The sequence below is a fragment of the Schistocerca gregaria genome, chromosome 1 (genome assembly GCF_023897955.1).
Source record: "Schistocerca gregaria isolate iqSchGreg1 chromosome 1, iqSchGreg1.2, whole genome shotgun sequence".
Taxonomy (NCBI): Eukaryota; Metazoa; Arthropoda; class Insecta; order Orthoptera; family Acrididae; genus Schistocerca; species Schistocerca gregaria.
The window spans coordinates 350,482,528-350,500,160 of NC_064920.1; the positions used below are offsets into that span (position 1 = coordinate 350,482,528).

The 17,633-nt window shown below is 41.4% G+C and overlaps 1 protein-coding gene across 3 annotated transcripts in view; it reads right to left on the reverse strand.

Annotated features, from left to right (window-relative positions):
• Positions 1 to 17,633, reverse strand: part of LOC126345263 (peroxisomal acyl-coenzyme A oxidase 3) — a 193,869-nt gene that overhangs the window by 160,065 nt on the left and 16,171 nt on the right. Inside the window, exon 1 of one of the 3 annotated variants that reach the window (XM_050002088.1) lies at positions 6,327 to 6,893. The exons of the other annotated variants lie outside the window; for them this stretch is intronic. The gene's annotated coding sequence lies outside the window, so the exon portion shown is untranslated. Of the gene's footprint in view, positions 1 to 6,326; positions 6,894 to 17,633 lie in introns of those variants that run through there. 3 annotated transcript variants of the gene reach the window in all.

Here is a 17,633-nt window from a genome sequence, read left to right on the forward strand (position 1 = left end):
AGCGAAGTTAGGGTTTACCGACTATCTCGTTAGGGACAACTCCTAATCGGACAAGCCTGAGTTACTATAGCGACAGTGGGCTTACAAAAGGAAACATCCAAGCATTCAACTAACGTGGCTTGGAACAATTACGGAAAACTCAAGTCCGGGCGGGCAGTTGTTGATTCTAATTCCGCTATCCCAGTCGTGGGAGCAGTAACTTTTTCTTTTTTGCGTCGGTGGGGTGAAGTCTCTAGTCAGCTTGTAGTCAAGTCAGTAAACATATTAATTTAATTGTTACTAATGCCACTTTTATTAAAACAGGAAATGAGCTTTTTTACTAAAACAGGCATTTTTCCTGTAGTTATAAGTCAGAGAACGGTAATTTTAAAGTTATTATTTACTTTAGTATTGAAAGCAACAGTGGCAACCGGCCGTTGTGGCCGAGCGATTCTAGGCGCTTCAGTCAGGAACCGCGGTGCTGCTACGGTTGCTAGTTCGAATCCTGCCTCGGGCATGGATGTGTGTAATGTCCTTAGGTTAGTTAGGTTTTAAGTACTTCTAAGTCTAGGGGACTGATGACCTCAGAAGTTAAGTCCCATAGTGTTCAGAGCCATTTGGACCATTTGAACCATTAGTGGCAGCAGTTAGTAAATAATTCTGAACGTAAGTGACAGCGCCATTTGTACCATACACCTCAGGTCCCCAGCTGTAGAAAAAGTGTCTCAGTTTGATGCGAAATGGGGACGCATTGCTTTTCTTTATCATTGCGCAGGCTGTGGTTACATGAATTAAAAATGACATTACAGTAAATTCACCCAGCTGATACCGTAAGTCTACATGCACATGTACATATTACTCTGTAATTCGCAACGAAGTGTCCGGAAGAGGGTTCACTGAACCACATTCAATCTATTTTCACTCTCGAACACCACTTGAGTAAAACGAACACTTGAAACTTTCTGTGCGCGCTCTGATTGCTCTTATTCTATTCTGATGATCAGTCCTCCCTACGTAGGTGGGGCCAACAAATTTTTTTCACATTCTCAGAAGAAGGATGGTGACTGAAGTTTCATAAGATCCTGCTACAACGACGAACGCCTTTGTTTTAATGATTGCCACCCCAGTTCGTGTACCGTATCATATCTTGCCTGTTTCGCGCTGATACAAAACGAGTTGCACTTCTTTGAACTTTATCGATGTCCTTCGCCAATCCTACCTGGTGTGGATCCCATACTGCACAGCAGTACTCCAGAAGGGAGTGAACAAGCGTAGTGTAAGCCTTCTCTTTAGTAGTCCTGTTGCATTTTCTAAGTGTTCTTTACAGTCTTCGAGTCATTAGTTTGCTTTCCTCACAGCGTTATTATGTGATCTTCCAAATTAAGTTATTGTTACTTGTAACCTTAAGTATTTAGTTTAATTTACAGCTTTTAAATAAGTGTGTTTTGTCCTGTAACCGTCAGATGTTATAAGGACATTAGCTGTCACACTGACCTTTCATTTTTTGGTCTTTGTTACAGAAAAAGAAGCTCGAGCGGAATTGATCAATATATCTCTTTACGGCGTAGGTAGTGCCATTATGCAACAGCATAACGCACGCTTCGCAACAGGCTGATATACCAGCTTGAATGTGAGTGTTAATAAGATTCCCTAACTTTCACGTTCCGACCCCCCCCCCCCCCCCAATTTGCTAAATGCTGACTTTATCTGAAACATCTGAGAGCAGGTACCGTCAAGTATCGAAATGGGAGCGGAAAGCTCATCGATTGCAGCTGCGTTTATTTACATAGAGATTAGAAAAGAGTTGCATCTCACACGGCTGACCGGTGACGAGCAAGGCTTTCCTCATTCTTAGGCTGTGCTTTGAGTTATACACTCGTGATGCTTCCGTCAAGTTAGTAAAAAGTGCGTTATTGCCAAGAACACAAGAACAAGCGTGTTTCAATGGCGTCCAACTTTGAAGAGTATTCTATTAGAGAATCTATCGCGGAATAATCTGGTTCTTTATTCAGAATGATATTAAAATGTACCATGCGTATAAAATAGAGCAAAAAAAGCCTAATACAACCGTCTTTCGTTGGAAATAACAAAGGCTCGTATCGACGACGAACTACAGGAGGCATTTATACCGTGAGACATGTAACGACATTGATTGAATTCTTGTAGGGGAAAGTGGGGTAAAGTGACAGAGATGACGAACACAGTATTTCTCCGACGCATTCTTGGATTAGCAGCACCTCTTCAAGCAGTTTATGAGACTCCGGGCGACGCGTTGCGACGTTCGCCATACGGAACTTAGGGACTGATTGCTTTGCGAGCAGTAGCAACAATGTTGTGTTTTATTTATGTGCATTTGTAATTTTTGAACTCCGCAGTTCGCGGCGTAAGAAATTGCTCGACTGTGGCAAGTTGTTTATGCTCTTCCATAAACTATTCTCAAAATACAATTAGTAATTTAAAGAACAATGTATTGTGTAGGTAGTCGACGATAAACTAGTCTAATAATAATCAAGTTCAAAACCGAAATGGCGGCGTGGGGTATGATGACGACGTTTGCTAGTTCTTCATCTTACCCGAGATATTTTCGAGAAGAGATTTTTTGTGAATAGCTTTTGTCGTTATTTAATATTTGATTTTGGAACTGAACTGTGGATGCATTTTTTTTTAAATTTTAAATCCTAATGTATGACTGTCCATCTATCAATGCTGTATGCTTTGTAAACATAATGCTAAGAAATTTTATCAGAAAAAGTGACACGGGAAACTGGGATAAGGAAGGAATCAATGCAACTATTACTGAAGCAAGAGATAAAACTTCCAATGTAAATGCAGCAGCAAATAAACAAAACCTACCAGACCCAACACTACGGAGTTGTTTGAAACAAGGATGTGGCCTCAACGGGGAAGTTGTAAGTAGGCTATTGTTGTAGAATTATTTTAAAGAGATTCATAAAAAAATAATACAGCTTTAAACTTAGGGATAAAACTTTTGTTTTAGGAGTATCCTCGAAACGTAGTCAGATCTAAAGACATTTACCGAACGTCAAACAGAAGTGCTGAGACGGCATGTAATTGATCTGGACAAAGAAGCATTCGAGATAACAAAGAGTTTGGGAAACTTGCGTTTTTCGTGCCCAGAAAAACTAGCATTGAGCTATCGGTTCAGTAAAAGTAAGAAAGCCGTTGGAAAAGATTTCATAACGTATTTTCGAAACATAAGCATACTGACTCAGAGAAAGTCAATGGCAATGTGGGTAGTTCGACTCGCCGCCTTCAATAGATTTAATGTAGGGAAATATTATAAAACGTTTGAAAAATTCAGACTGAAGTATCAGTTGAAAGCACAGAATATCTACAGCACTGATAAAACAAAGTTTTCCACAGTGTCAACTGAAACTCCTAAAGTGATCTCGCCCATTGGCTCCCGCCTTCTGATTAAAGTTTCTTCTTTTGAATGAGGAGTAAGTCACGGTTCTAAACAGTATTAGTACCACATACTCGGTCTTACATTCCACCTTCTCTCGTCAGCGATTCACAAGTGACGATGAAGCCGAGACAGCAGTCCGACTGTGGTTCCATAATCAGCCTGACGAATTCTACCGCAGGGACGTCTCCAATTTATAGCTTCTATGGGATAAATGTTTGTGTCGGTATGGGGATTATGTGGAAAAATAGTGTAAGGTACGTAGAATATGTTGTATATTTGTCATTACTTGCATTTACCTTATTTTGGCTAATTAAAAATAGGGGTAAATACTTCCTGATTTGCCCTCGTATTTTTTCCTTTTGTTATGTCGTTCCTGCAACCACTTAAGATGATATGTACATTACAGAAGCTTTATGTCAGAGTAGTGAGTCCTTTCTGCTTCTATTCTGCTAGTCTGTGCACAAGTTTTTCTACTCTGAGATCATTTCGCTTGTGAAGATTTCTGTGGAGATATCTCCTTTTCACTTATTGAAAGATATAGTATACATTCAGCAATGCAGATAAACAACAGCTACGTCATTTCCTCATTCCCGAGTCCTTAGTCCTTGTCATAATAAATCAAAACAAATTCTTCCAATTTTGAGGCACGTAAGAATCAATGTAAGTATGGATATCCAATCATTGTTTTACTGGAGTGAAAGTAAAATAGCGAACATCGAATGCAAAGGAAAAATAAAACCACAGAAAAGCTGGAAAATTTTGAGGTCAGATTTTTTTAAAGAACTCTTAGAGCGGCATCACAAATTATCTTAATAATGGATCGAGAGACGTGATGCTGTTGTAAGACAATGGACTCGCTTTCGCAAGGACGGAGGTTCATATTCCAGTCTGGACATCCAGACTTAGCTTTCTATGGCTCCCTGAATCTGTTTTAAGGCAAATGTTGGAATAATTTTTTTTAAAAATAACACGGCCGTTCCCCTTCACTATCCTTTCCGATTCCGAGCTTGTGTCCCGTCACTAATGACCTCAAAGCTGAAGAGAATTTTAATATTTGTATTCATTCCTCCTTCCTCAAAGAAAAATAACATTTCCATCTCTTCATAAATCTGTTATTTATTAGACTCCCGGATGGGGTATCGTTTAACCCTAAAATCCTAAAGCCGGGTGAAAATGTTACAAAACCATCTCAAATTTTACTGCTTCATATTTTATTCGAAGGAAGTCACAATTAATAGTTTACACACTAGTTAGTTACGGTTATAAGGTCTCCAGTGGTATGCCACACATAAAATAAGTACAAAATGTCCTGTTCTAACCCTGCACTGACAATACTAGATTGGCGGGAACCACGAGTTGGTGCCAACAGCAATCTTAAGTTTTACGAGGGTTTAGTAATCTAGGATTAGAAATAAAATAAGGTGAGCCAGACACGAATGAAACATATTCCTGAGATAATATTTCCTATGGAGTGTTCTATTTTGTTCATATGGATTTTGGTGAACGCTCAAATAGCTATAGGCACACAGGACTTTTCTTCGCTGAGGAGTTTCCCGTACTTCAAAACTGGAACGCATTGTGACAAGAAAAATGCACTTCGTTGACGCGTCCAATTGAATCTTTTAGGTACTTTATGCAATTGTATGCCTTTAGTTTCAAATATCCGTTTGCACGATAGTCTCTATACCTCCTAGTATTTTTCCGGTCCCGTCTCCCACGGCCCCAAAGCCGACAGGACTTTAAATCTTTGTATTCCCTCCTCCTTCCTTAAAGAAAAGTAACATTTCCATCTCTCCAAAAATGTGATATTTATCAGGTGCCTGGTTATGGCGTCGTTTAACCGTAGAACCCTACAGGGAGCAAAATGTTAAATTGATACTAAACCATCGCAAATTTTGTTACTCCATATTTTATTCAAAGGAAGCCAATTAAAGTTTATGCACTAGTTAGTTAGGATTATAAGGTCTCAAATGATTCGTCAATACAAAATAAGTACAAAATATCCTGTTTTACACCCTATAGTGACAATACCAGATTGGGGGAACTGTGAATTGGTAGTAACTGCAATTTTAATTTTACAAGGGTTTAGTAATTTAGGGTTAATGAGCGTTTTACAATAAAATGAGATGAGCCAAACGTGAATGAAACATGTTACTGGGCTAATACTTCCTATGTAGCGTTTCATTTTCTTCACGTGTATTTTGGTGACCTCTTTGATAGCCACAGGTACACAGCTTCCAAATAATGTAAAGCATGAGCACAATGAATGTAGCTTCACGATTCACGGTGAAAATGGCGTACAGTGCAGTTTTCAAAAACAGTATTCTTTCCACATTTGTACAGCCTCGAGTCAAAAGGAGATATCATGACAGACACACAGAAAGAACGGGTGGGGACAAGCGCCCATGTAAATCAGCAGTCAATCATCAGAAGGAAAATTATTCATTGCCTCGATAACGCTATGGAACGAACAAAAGATTGAAAGTGGATGCAAACGGACGTAGTTTACTATTCGACTGCTTCTGCAGGACACTAATCACCACCTTTTAAAAGTTCTGTCACAAAATCAGTATCTCAAGTTCGTAACATTTTAGAACGCCACGAATCTAGTAATATTTGTTCTGTAGCTTAAATAATCAATGTTGACTAAGATTTTCAATTTGCAGTGTGCGAAAAAATTGCCACTTTTCCACTAAAAACTGATTCCTTAGCGCTGTTGGAGAAATAAATTCTTTTTCCTCCTTTACAAGATGGCAGAATGTTTTCTGCCTTCCACATTTTCGTAAATAGGATTGATACGCTTATGATTTAGTAAAGAAGCTCACGGAAATAACATAATACAGAAAAAGAAACTAATGATTAATATATTATAAAAGATTTTTTGTCCCTATGTAAAGTGATAAAAAAGATTTTTGCTTACATTTGGACAATGGGCAGCACAGAAAATCGGGCACTTCCGGCGTCTCTTGAAAGTTTACTCGGTCATTTTCTGGAACTGCGGTCGATAGCAGTCTGAGTTATTGGCTACGAATTTCACTGGCTACAATACTTTTCTAGCACGAGACCTTTCCTCATAATCTAGGTATACAGCTCTAAATTGCGCGGACAGGTATCACGTAGTAAATTCGACTACATTCAGACGCACAATCTATCAATGTTATTCACAGACTAACAAATGACGAGCAGGGGAAGATTCAAACACTCCCTTCGTACCATCGTACACAACAAAATCTGACGCCTTCGTGCGATGTTTGTGAAACTTGACGAAGGGATGCTAATATCATATGGACGCTGCGCACAGACGACCAGTTTGCATATTTCCTAGATTGTACTACAGATCAGCGAATCCTGCAGGATTTAAACAGTTTTTCTTACAGCTGAATAATCTTGTGAAGTTATAGGAAAGGCTCGTTAATGTGATACCACATTCTAAAATAAGTCGCGACACTCCGTCTAGTTTTTGTTACGCCCAGCGATAGCAGCGCCCCAAGCGGCCAGCATCCTACACTTCTGAATACCATGTCGGGTGAGTGCGAACAATAACGTTTATATTTATTTGTAATATAGTTTTTAGAACAGGGAGCGTATGTAGTGCTATAAAAATCGGGGATAACTAAAAAATGACACCACATTTGTGATTATTTAATTTCCTAAGGACACTGGGAAATACGAAACGGTGCATTGCGGGATTGTTTATTTACGATTCTCTCGTAACGCACAGACATTTGTTGAGTAATATCGTTTTCGTTTCATAACAAAAACCTGTTGGTAAACACGAGAAGAACTGATGACGTTTTACAGAAAGACGTCGTATATATAAAGCGGAGTTTTGTTCGCTGCACTTTCGGCCAAATCAGTGAATGTGGAACGAAGGACACCTAGCCTATATGGAATATAATACGCACATTGTTTAACATACCAAATAATCACCACAACTGCAGCAAAGGGGAAAACAGCAAAGACGTAATAATAAATAGTCAAAAGCAATAAAACTGTTTCCCAACGCAGGATAAACAACTTTTGCTAAATCTGGGCCCCAAACGGCAAGGATCTTCAACACGTTCGCTTTTGAAACAAAAGTAATTACGTTTACAAAAAGATTCGTGTATTAAGAAGTCGAATGAAGTGTAAGGAAGGGCGAATCATTGGACTCCATAAACAATTTTTTCGTGTCAAGGAAAGTACCTGTGGTAATAACAAGAGCTAACAACAGAAATATATGCTTCTAATGCATGAATTGTGTTTATATTCCTTGCTTGCAGTGGAATAAGCTGGCATATTCGGAAGTATTTCTTCATGTAATGAGTTGCAGCTTATGTCACTGAATCAGTGCGATTCGGCTGTTTTTACTCGTATTTCACGATAATTCTTACTTCTTGGTAACTTACGAATGCATGAAATACAAATATATAGCTATTTTGTTAATTAAGTAGAAAATAATTACAAACAAACATTATCTTTAAACGGGTGTAGGTACGCGCTCTCACACCGCTGGAAGCGTTAGTGTCGCTTCACCTGTCAAACAGTAACAACTTTCACACCATAGAGTGTCTTGCCTGTCATTACAGTGAGAAAACAGAACACTCTTGAGACCTGTCAGTGATGTTTTCGGATACTAGTAACTGTTAATTCCTTCTCCCTTTCATTTTTAAATTTCGCCAGATCCCTAATGAAAAATTTCTATAATAAAGTGCCACATTACCAACAACTTTAATCTTGCTACAATTAAGAGCACCTTTCACCCATACTAACACAAACTCGGACTCATTTGTTTTCCGATGATTCCTGGTTATTATTACCAACGGCTTTGTAGATACATGATAAGATGCACCAATGTCTCTGTTGTACACTTCACAAATCTGAAATGTCTGATAAACAATAACTGAAAGACTCAAGCCCTACCATTTCGTCTTCCTGAAACACAGAAAAACTCAAGACTGTTTCGCAATAATATGATCAAATGGAATGCAAGCCTTTTTAAATTATTAAATGCGAGGTTATAACAGTTAATGCATTACGCATTAGCCACAATGAACAATATAGAAAGTGTAAGATATTGTCTCAATCATTCTCTGTCTCCTCAAACACTTAGTAATGGCTGTGACATGTAATGATTTTACTGCTCCCTTCGTATCGAAATTTTACGTTATGGAATAATCTAGACGCTTTCTTGTTCAGTTTCAAAACGCATACGACCGCTTTTAGGAGTGTTTTTGGATTACATTGGTAAGAAATCTGATGTTTTTCAAAACTGAAACATCTTGAAAGAAACATTCCAGGAGGCATCGAAACTGTGCGTTTAAGTAGAACCAATACCATCTCAGCCTTGTACGTTGAGGAGTTTCCCATAGTTCAATAGCCGTGACTGGAACACAATGGGAGAAGAACCTAGCTCTTCGGTGACGCGTTCAGTTGAATCACATAAGTATTTCATGCAACTGTGCACCTTCAGTTTCAAATATCCTTTTACATGGTAGTTTTTATACCTCCTAGTGCTTTCGCAATCCCTGGAACTTCGTTCGAGTTCCGTTCTTCTATGCGTTACGTGTTACATACCGCTAACTTTTATTCTTCCTGTTCCTTACCCTTTCTATTGGGAGAGGACAGGTTACTCCAGATCAATGCGTTATTGGGGTATTGTTAACCTGAGTTTTATTTATATCCAGGTACAATACATTTTTTGGTTGAGGCATTAAATATTTATTTAGACTGATTTGTGGAAGCTTCTCTGATTATCGCCTTAAATTCTAGAGGAATCTGCGAAAGTACTCGACCCTAAGTCTATACCCGATGTCAGTGGTAGGGAAGTTTCTCACGTCACGATATACTTGTTGTACTATGTGTAAAACGCTGGAGCAGACTTGGGAATTACGCATGAGTTCTTATCACGAGACGCGTTATGTCACACTAGGAGTAAACATTAATATCTCGTGTAGCTTTAAGCCTGCGGATGCAGGATACAGAAGTTATGTGGGTTAGTAGATGAAAGTACACACTCTAAGCACCACTTTATATCTGGTTTCGACCTTCATTAACATGCATTCCCCACCAACGTATAACTTAGCTTCAGGAACATAACAAAGTATACTCGTGAGGAATTAAGTTAAATATAATTTAGAGACAGAATGCCCCTCTCTTTACGTCGATTGGAATAAGTCGGCGTTCACATGACTACGGAAGTCTTCAAGCCTGATGCTGACGGCAAGAACTGCGATATAAGCGTATTTGTTTGTTATCAAGACGTGAATATTCTATGTTCAATCTCTCCGATTTCGTGTAGGCGCTGGACTTGCCACTGGCCACAATGTCACGAATGTACACTGAACACCATATCTGAGGCAAACGGCAACCGCCTGAGTCAAATAACGATCTGATGACAGTTATTGCGATCGACTATAATGGATTGTAGCAGAGGGATAGCGTAGCCGGATGGCTGAATGCAATAGGAACAGCGTTTAGTTTAAAAGCAATTCAACCCAACATGCAAGAATACACAACTTTAAAAGTTAATTTTACATTGTGCTCAGTGACCAAGAAGGTACCCTAACAGGAAGCACATGAAATTAATTACTTTTTCTTTATTGCAGTGCCTGATTATTGATCGAAAGGTATCGGGTTCGATCCCCGGCAAGTCCAATGATTTTTATCTGTCAGCTATCACTCCTTTCTTTCGTGATAATGTTTTTTAATGCGAAGAGTGCTGAGTTGCAGGGTAACTTTTTCTGCGCACACCGCTGCGAGAGTCAGTGAAGTTCTACAGGGTTCCGTCAGGGATGTGGAGCCACGCCGACTCCAGTGCCGTGACCAGCTCCGTCAGGTTTCTCGGTTGACGATGCTTGTTGCGAACTGCACGATTGAGGTGGTCCCACAGATTCTCAACTGGGTATAAACCCGGGGAGATTAGTGGCTAGGGGAGTATGGTAAACTCGTTCTGGTGCTCGGGCCAACGGCCTTGCCGAAGTGGTAAAACCGGTTCCCGTCAGATCAGCGAAGTTAAGCGCTGTCGGGCCTGGCTAGCACTTGGATGGGTGACCATCCGGTCTGCCGAGCGCTGTTGGCAAGCGGGGTGCACTCAGCCCTTGTGAGGCAAGCTGGTGACATACTTGATTGAGAAGTAGCGGCTCCGTTCTCGGAAACTGACATACGGCCGGGAGAGCGGTGTGCTGACCACATGCCCCTCCCTATCCGCATCCAGTGACGCCTATGGGCTGAGGACGAAACGGCAGCCAGTCGGTGCCTTTGAGCCTTCATGGCCCGTTCGGGAAGAGTTTAGTTTTTTTTAGTTCTGGTGCTCTCCGAACCACCCACGTACACTGTGAGCTGTGTGACACGATACTATCGAGCCGAGGAAAAACAAACTGTATGTAGGGGTGCACAAGGTCCACAAGGATAGATGCATACTTGTGTTGCTCCATTGTGCCTTCCAGAATGACCTGTTCACCAACGGAATGCCACAAAAACATTCTAGAGGCTATAACACTTCCTCCTCCAGCCTGGACCCTTTACTTTCAGACGTTTCACACCGTACGCGTCAACGGCCATCTACCCACTGGAACATAAAACGTGATCCATCTGAGAAGATCACTTGTCTCCAAGCAGTGGACGTCCAGTTGCGGTATTGGGGCGTCCAAATTCCAGCCTTCGTCATCGATGAACAGCAATCAGTAAGGGTACATGAATAATGCAACAACGATCGCTGAACTGCCTTTGAGGAAACACTGTTGGTAGTCTCTTGGTTCGTCTGGGCGGTCAGCTGCTCAATAGCTGCACGTTTATTCGTCCCTACACATCTCCACAGCCGTTGTTCTCCCCTGACATCTGCGGTCCGTACGTAAGAAAATTAAACACCTACTGCCTTTCTTTCGATGTCTTTTATTGTATGGCTACCAGTTTCAGTGCTTCAGTGTACCGTCTTCAGGCCTTAGTTGATGCCAAGAGCGTCAACACCATCCGTATACACGATGTATCAGAGGCCGAAATCTATAACTGTTTTTCGTAGATTACCTGTAGCCGCCATGTTGTCTCTCCACCTATCATCTCAACGGCCCATGGTGCACTACAGTTGCCTCGGCGCCCGTTTTGCATAGCTTCTTTTTTTTCTTTATCGATTTTTGATTCCCCCCCACCTGGGAAGGGCCGGCCCAACAGCAGCTTAATACGGTGCTCTACAGCCGAGAGGAAGTTAAACAAAACAGTGGTGAGAGAACAAGCAATATAAAAAAGGCGATAAAGTGGTGTCTTTGCTAATAAGAGTAAAATGGCGGAAAGTTTCGGAACTTAAAATACAAACACAGTGTTGATGATGTGGATGAAGACACACAGGAAGGAGACATGTACAATTAAAAAAACACAGCGACAGTCTGATTTCAAATCACACGAGATGAAAACACAACTAGTGACAGTTTGGTGGCTGTCCACAACACTGACAGGGGATGCACAGCACTGAACACTCATTTATAACAGCACTATTCAGGTGGCATGGCAGCAGATTGGGGGGGGGGGGGGGGAGGGAAGGACCCGAACCTATGAGGGGGAAAAGGGGGGATGGAGAGGAAAAGAAAAAAAGGGGAGCTGATGGAGGGAGGGGAAATAGAAAAGGGCGGATGCAAGGAGGAGGGGGGAAAGGCAGTGGAGGGGAGAGAAAAAAGGACTCGGGGGAGAGAAGGGAGGCAGAGAGAGGGTAGGTGGGGAAAAAACAGGAAGGGGAGGAAGAGCGAGCCCATGGAAGGACAGAGGAATGGAGGGGGACGTGAGGATCAGAGTTGATAGGAGGGATAAACGGAGGGAGAGAGGGCATCATCTGGGAGGGGGAGAAAGGAGATGAAGGGTGTAGATGTGAAGGGTAGGGGGGACACAACGCTGAAGGCACGGAAGGGGGTGGGGTTTGGAGAGGAGAGGAGAAACCAGGGGATGAGGGGGGTGAAGGCGGCAGGAGGTGTAGAGGATGCAGATATGTTCGAGGATGAGGAGTGGATGGGGGAAAGGAATCAGGTCGTAGAGGATCCGCATGGGGGACAGGAGGTGTATTTTGTATAGTGGTGTTTCGCCATGCATGGTATACTTTAACCACAGCACAGTTTATAAACTTAGCAGTTTCAGAAAAGCTTTCAACCTTGGCCCAAAAGCCAATGATCACGCCCTTTTCGATATAAGGTAAATCGCTCCGTTTCCGCATTACAACAATGAAAACAATGTTTTTCGCGTTCTCCCTTCACACTTTATGTACCCTCCACTGCTACTGCTGACACGTGGCGTCTGTATGCGGTCACTGCACGTGGACATCGAACAAGGCAATATTAATATGATTGGACTATGTAGTATACAAGTATGCTGTAAACTACATAATGCAATGAATTTCTTTTCCTAGCAAGGATCCCTTCGACAGATGATGGAGGTATTTGCTTGTGGGCGTTGACTGCTTGGGATGAAATGAGGCCCCTAATACGCCTACTATTTTCTCTCATCGGTGGATGATGCAGGACTTACTCTCGGCTCATGTGCATGTCCATCGGGCAACAAGTATCTTCAACAAGACAATTTATCACTCAGTCGCTCCTATTTGTGTAGGAATTGTTGAGGCAGTGTCACACACCTGTCGCTGCCCCAGTTCATTTGAGTACATCTGGATGTCAACGAGTGAGATGCGCGTCTTGGAGACAGTTCCGACAAATTGTGGGCGGCGGTGAATCAGGCACAAAACGCTTCTGGTCTGTCCTGGACCATGCCACGGCGCGTCACCAATGTCATTATGGCCAAAGAGGGAGTTACACGCTACTAGGTAGGTATCTTCGACTCAGCACATCAGAAGTATAGTCGCTAGCTCATGGACGCAAGTAACAATCTAGAACATACGCAAAATAATAAATTGTGTGCAAAATCCGTATATCATTAGCATTCCTTCTTCAATTTTCACAAAAGATTGAACGTAGGGTTACGTTTGTTGAATGGGTTAGTTGAATGTGAAGAGGTCACTGTCCAAGACAATGCACATGTATCTTTGCCTGTTCGTCATTTATTAGCATGTGAATAACATATATCACTTGTGTATCAGACTTTAGTTGAATACATGCCGATGTTTGCATGAGGAATTTGGTGATATGTACCTAGTAAACGAGGAAAAACCTGATATGACGAGTTGTTGCGAATATACCGTCGGGTGTGAACTCACTGTCTAATAACTCAGATTACTCGCGACTACAGTTCGAGAAAAAATAACCCTGGAAAAGGAGACACTGCGTCACGAAGATGCGACGTCTACTCTTGCTGCATATCATCAAAATTCAAGCGAAAATCGTTTCAGCATGTTACACATCTATAGCCCACCTTTGGAATGTAGTTCGAATACTATTAGCTCATGGATGGATGCAAACAATTAGCGACATAATTAGAAGAATTTCATTCCATTCGTGATTGCAGCAGCAATGGTTAAAGGAACATCTGCATCTGATTCTCTGCTCTAAAACAGACAGCAAATACCAACGTTCCATGTGACTTCGTAGGCTTTCCCGGCGTAATAAGTCTTGAAAATCTCTTCGGGTTTGCTGCCGGATCCTAAAATCAACTTGACTCGATATTTCGGCGATCCAACTGGTCGCCATCTTCAGGAGAATGCTGCTTGCTGATGAGTCCTGCTGAGAACTCCATACAAATACTTCCAGAAATGACTTTATGACACTTAAATCAATACTCGATGTTAACAAATTCCTCTTCTTCAGAAACGCTTTCCTCGCCGTTGCCAGTCTACATTTTATATCCTCACCACTTCAACCATCATTAGTTATTTTGCTCCCCAAATAAAAAAACTCCTTTACTAATTTAAGTGTCTCATTTCCCAATCTAATTCCCTCAGCATCACCTGACTTAATTCGACTACATTCCATTATCCTCGTTTTGCTTTTGTTGATGTTCATCTTATATCCTCCTTTCAAGACCCTATCCATTCCGTCCAACTGCTCTTCCAAGTCCTTTGCTGTCTCTGACAGAATTACAATGTTATCGGCGAACCTTGAAGTTTTTATTTCTTCTCCATGGATTTTAGTACCTACTCCGAACTTTTCTTTTGTTTCCTTTACTGCTTGCTCAATATACAGATTGAATAGCATCGGGAAGAGGCTACAACCCTGTCTCACTCCCTTCCCAACCACTGCTTCCCCTTCATGCCCCTCAACTCTTATAACTGCCATCTGCTTTCTGTACGAATTGTAAATAGCCTTTCGCTCCCTGTATTTTACCCCTGCCACCTTCAGAATTTGAAAGAGAGTATTCCAGTCAACATTGTCAAAAGCTATGTCTAAAAATTCTAGAAACGTAGGTTTGCCTTTCCTTAATCTATTTTCTAAGATAAGTCGTAGGGTCAGTATTACATCACGTGTTCCAACATTTGTACGGAATCCAAACTGATCTTCCCCGAGGTCGGCTTCTACCAGTTTTTCCATTCGTCTGTAAAGCATTCGCGTTAGTATTTTGCAGCTGTGACTTATTAAACTGATAGTTTGGTAATTTTCACATCTGTCAACACCTGTTTTTTTTGGGATTGGAATTATTATATTCTTCTTGAAGTCTGAGGGAATTTCGCCTGTTTCATACATCTTGCTCACCAAATGGTAGAGTTTTGTCAGGACTGGCTCTCCCAAGGCTGTCAGCAACTCTAATGGAATGTTATCTACTCCCGGGGCCTTGTTTCGACTTAGGTCTTTCAGTGCTCTGTCAAACTCCTCACGTAGTATCATATCTCCCATTTCATCTTCATCTACCTCCTCTTCCATTTCCATAATATTGGCCTCATGAACATCGCTCCTGTATAGACCCTCTATATACTCCTTCCACCTTTCTGCTTTCCCTTCTTTGCTTAGAACTGGGTTTTCATCTGAGCTCTTGATATTCATGCAAGTGGCTCTCGTTTCTCCAAAGGTCTCTTTAATTTTCCTGTAAGCAGTATCTATCTTACCCCTAGTGAGATAAGCCTCTACATCCTTACCTTTGTCCTCCAGCCATCCCTGCTTAGCCATTTTGCACTCCCTGTCGATCTCATTTTTGAGACGTTTGTATTCCTTTTTGCCTGCTTCACTTACTGCATTTTTGTATTTTCTCCTTTCATCAATTAAATTCAGTATCTCTTCTGTTACCCAAGGATTTCTACTAGTCCTCGTCTTTTTACCTACTTGATTCTCTGCTGCCTTCACATACGTCATGGTCTAAGTAAATCCTTGGAAAGTAGCAGAACTGGAAAAGTAGCATGCTGGAGACCACCCCGAGCCATCGCTGTTACTGAAGGCAGGAAGTAGGAAGTCTGGCGTCTTATGTTTCCTGCAGTATCCGCTACATTGAAACCTAACTTGTTTTTGGACACTAAGGGAACAATTGTCCTTGACGAATGTTCTCCGTTCTTGGAGCAGATCAGATATTTAGAGACTGTCGTCCTATTGCCGGTGCTCTGCGTGTGAATCGAAAGGTAAATTAAAAAATCGGATTTTGGACATGCTTACCGAACTCTGAAGTCACTTGCTTGAGTTAACTTTATGGCATTCGGTTGTTCAGTTCTCTACGAATCAAATCAATGAAGTTTCGTCTTCCTCCACTATTACTATTTCGTTGGGATATATTCTCAAGAGTGGTATTTACCGGTATCAGTCTGGATCACTGTTCCACTCAATACAACTAATACAGTTAGGAGTCACTAATAACTGATTCAGCTCAGCAATAGAATATGCTCTCGCTGATGGAAGTTTGTCATATTGAGTCACTGTCTTTTCTCATTGTGCTACTATGAAAAGCAAATTTTCTACTTGTCTGGAATATAAGACTGCTACGCAGCACTGCTGACCAAATTCAACGGATCCACTTACTCGGGATGAGAGGGGGATCTAAACACCTGTCTGCCCACATGTTTAAAGTTTCAGTTTCATTTTCCTAAATCACTCGAGACAATTTCTGATTCCCAGCTTCATTCTCGTTCGGTCTAAGCTCGACACGGACGAATGCCTCTCTACAAAAAGATATTGTGTTCATGGAAATATCAATGTTCACGGAAATACCAACTACATAACGCCAGCGCGGTTTCATTCGTCACCTATTGCAAAATTGAAGATAATTCTCATTTATTGTTCCGTGTCAGTTTCACATTTTTAATTAGATTACTTGGTTCGATCATTCAAGGTCGTCTTCGGGTCTAAGTAATTGCGTCAGCAACACGTATTGTCTACTTAGAACCACATATCAAAGTACTATATTACAAATCTTTGCGCTTGTCGGATTGTGCAAAGGAAAACGGGTGTTTTATCAGTAATTTGTATTTACGTAACACACGATATTTCATATAACACTTCATTCTTGGAAGATCCATATCTCATTTATGTCGAAGTGTCTTATAATATTTATCAGTTCTTCTTCTCAGATACCCGCCAAAGAATAGGATACATTCCATTGAGTCGCCATCAGTGTGAGAGACAACATATGCGGACACACTTGGCTGCTGTGACGTAACATTGATTCAGCTGTCAGTTGGGACATAATCTGCTCTGTGTTGACTCAGCGCTCGCAAAGTCAACGCTCCATAAGATATCGTCGGAAACGTGCGCTGACTAACAGCTGCGTAGTGGCGTGCATCAAAAATTTACAGTGAGATAAGTATCGGCGGAAATAAACTGACAGCTGCGTACTGTGAGTCCACGGTCTCGAGAATACGCGTTTCCACAAACCTCGCATCGAGATTGAAATCGCTGCAAGGCGGATGGTGATCCTTTTTCCATAAATTGCTAGTAAAATTTCAAAACCCTGTATTCAAAGTCTGTTCGCCGTGTCAGATATGTTGACTGTCGGATATTACACTAGAATATGAGAAACCGGCGTGGCGGTAAGCTATGTTGCAACACATATTGAGAAAATCATCGACGACACACTCTTTCACACAACCACACACACACACACACACACACACACACACACACACACACACAAACACACAAACAAACAAGCCTACAAGAATGTCTGACTGAGATGGACCGTTACAGAAATAAAAGTAGCTTCAATCGCCTTTTCAAAGGTGCAGCCTGCGACTAGAGAAGTATGATAATTGGATGACAGGAACAGAAGCACGTATAAAAAAATAGGAAGTCCTTACCTGTGCGTAGTTAAACGTTAGCCACACAAAAGAATAAAGGGAAAATGTGTATCAACGTTGATATAGGCGGTACCTGTGGAATTATTACACTGCTTTAGATCTTCGCTT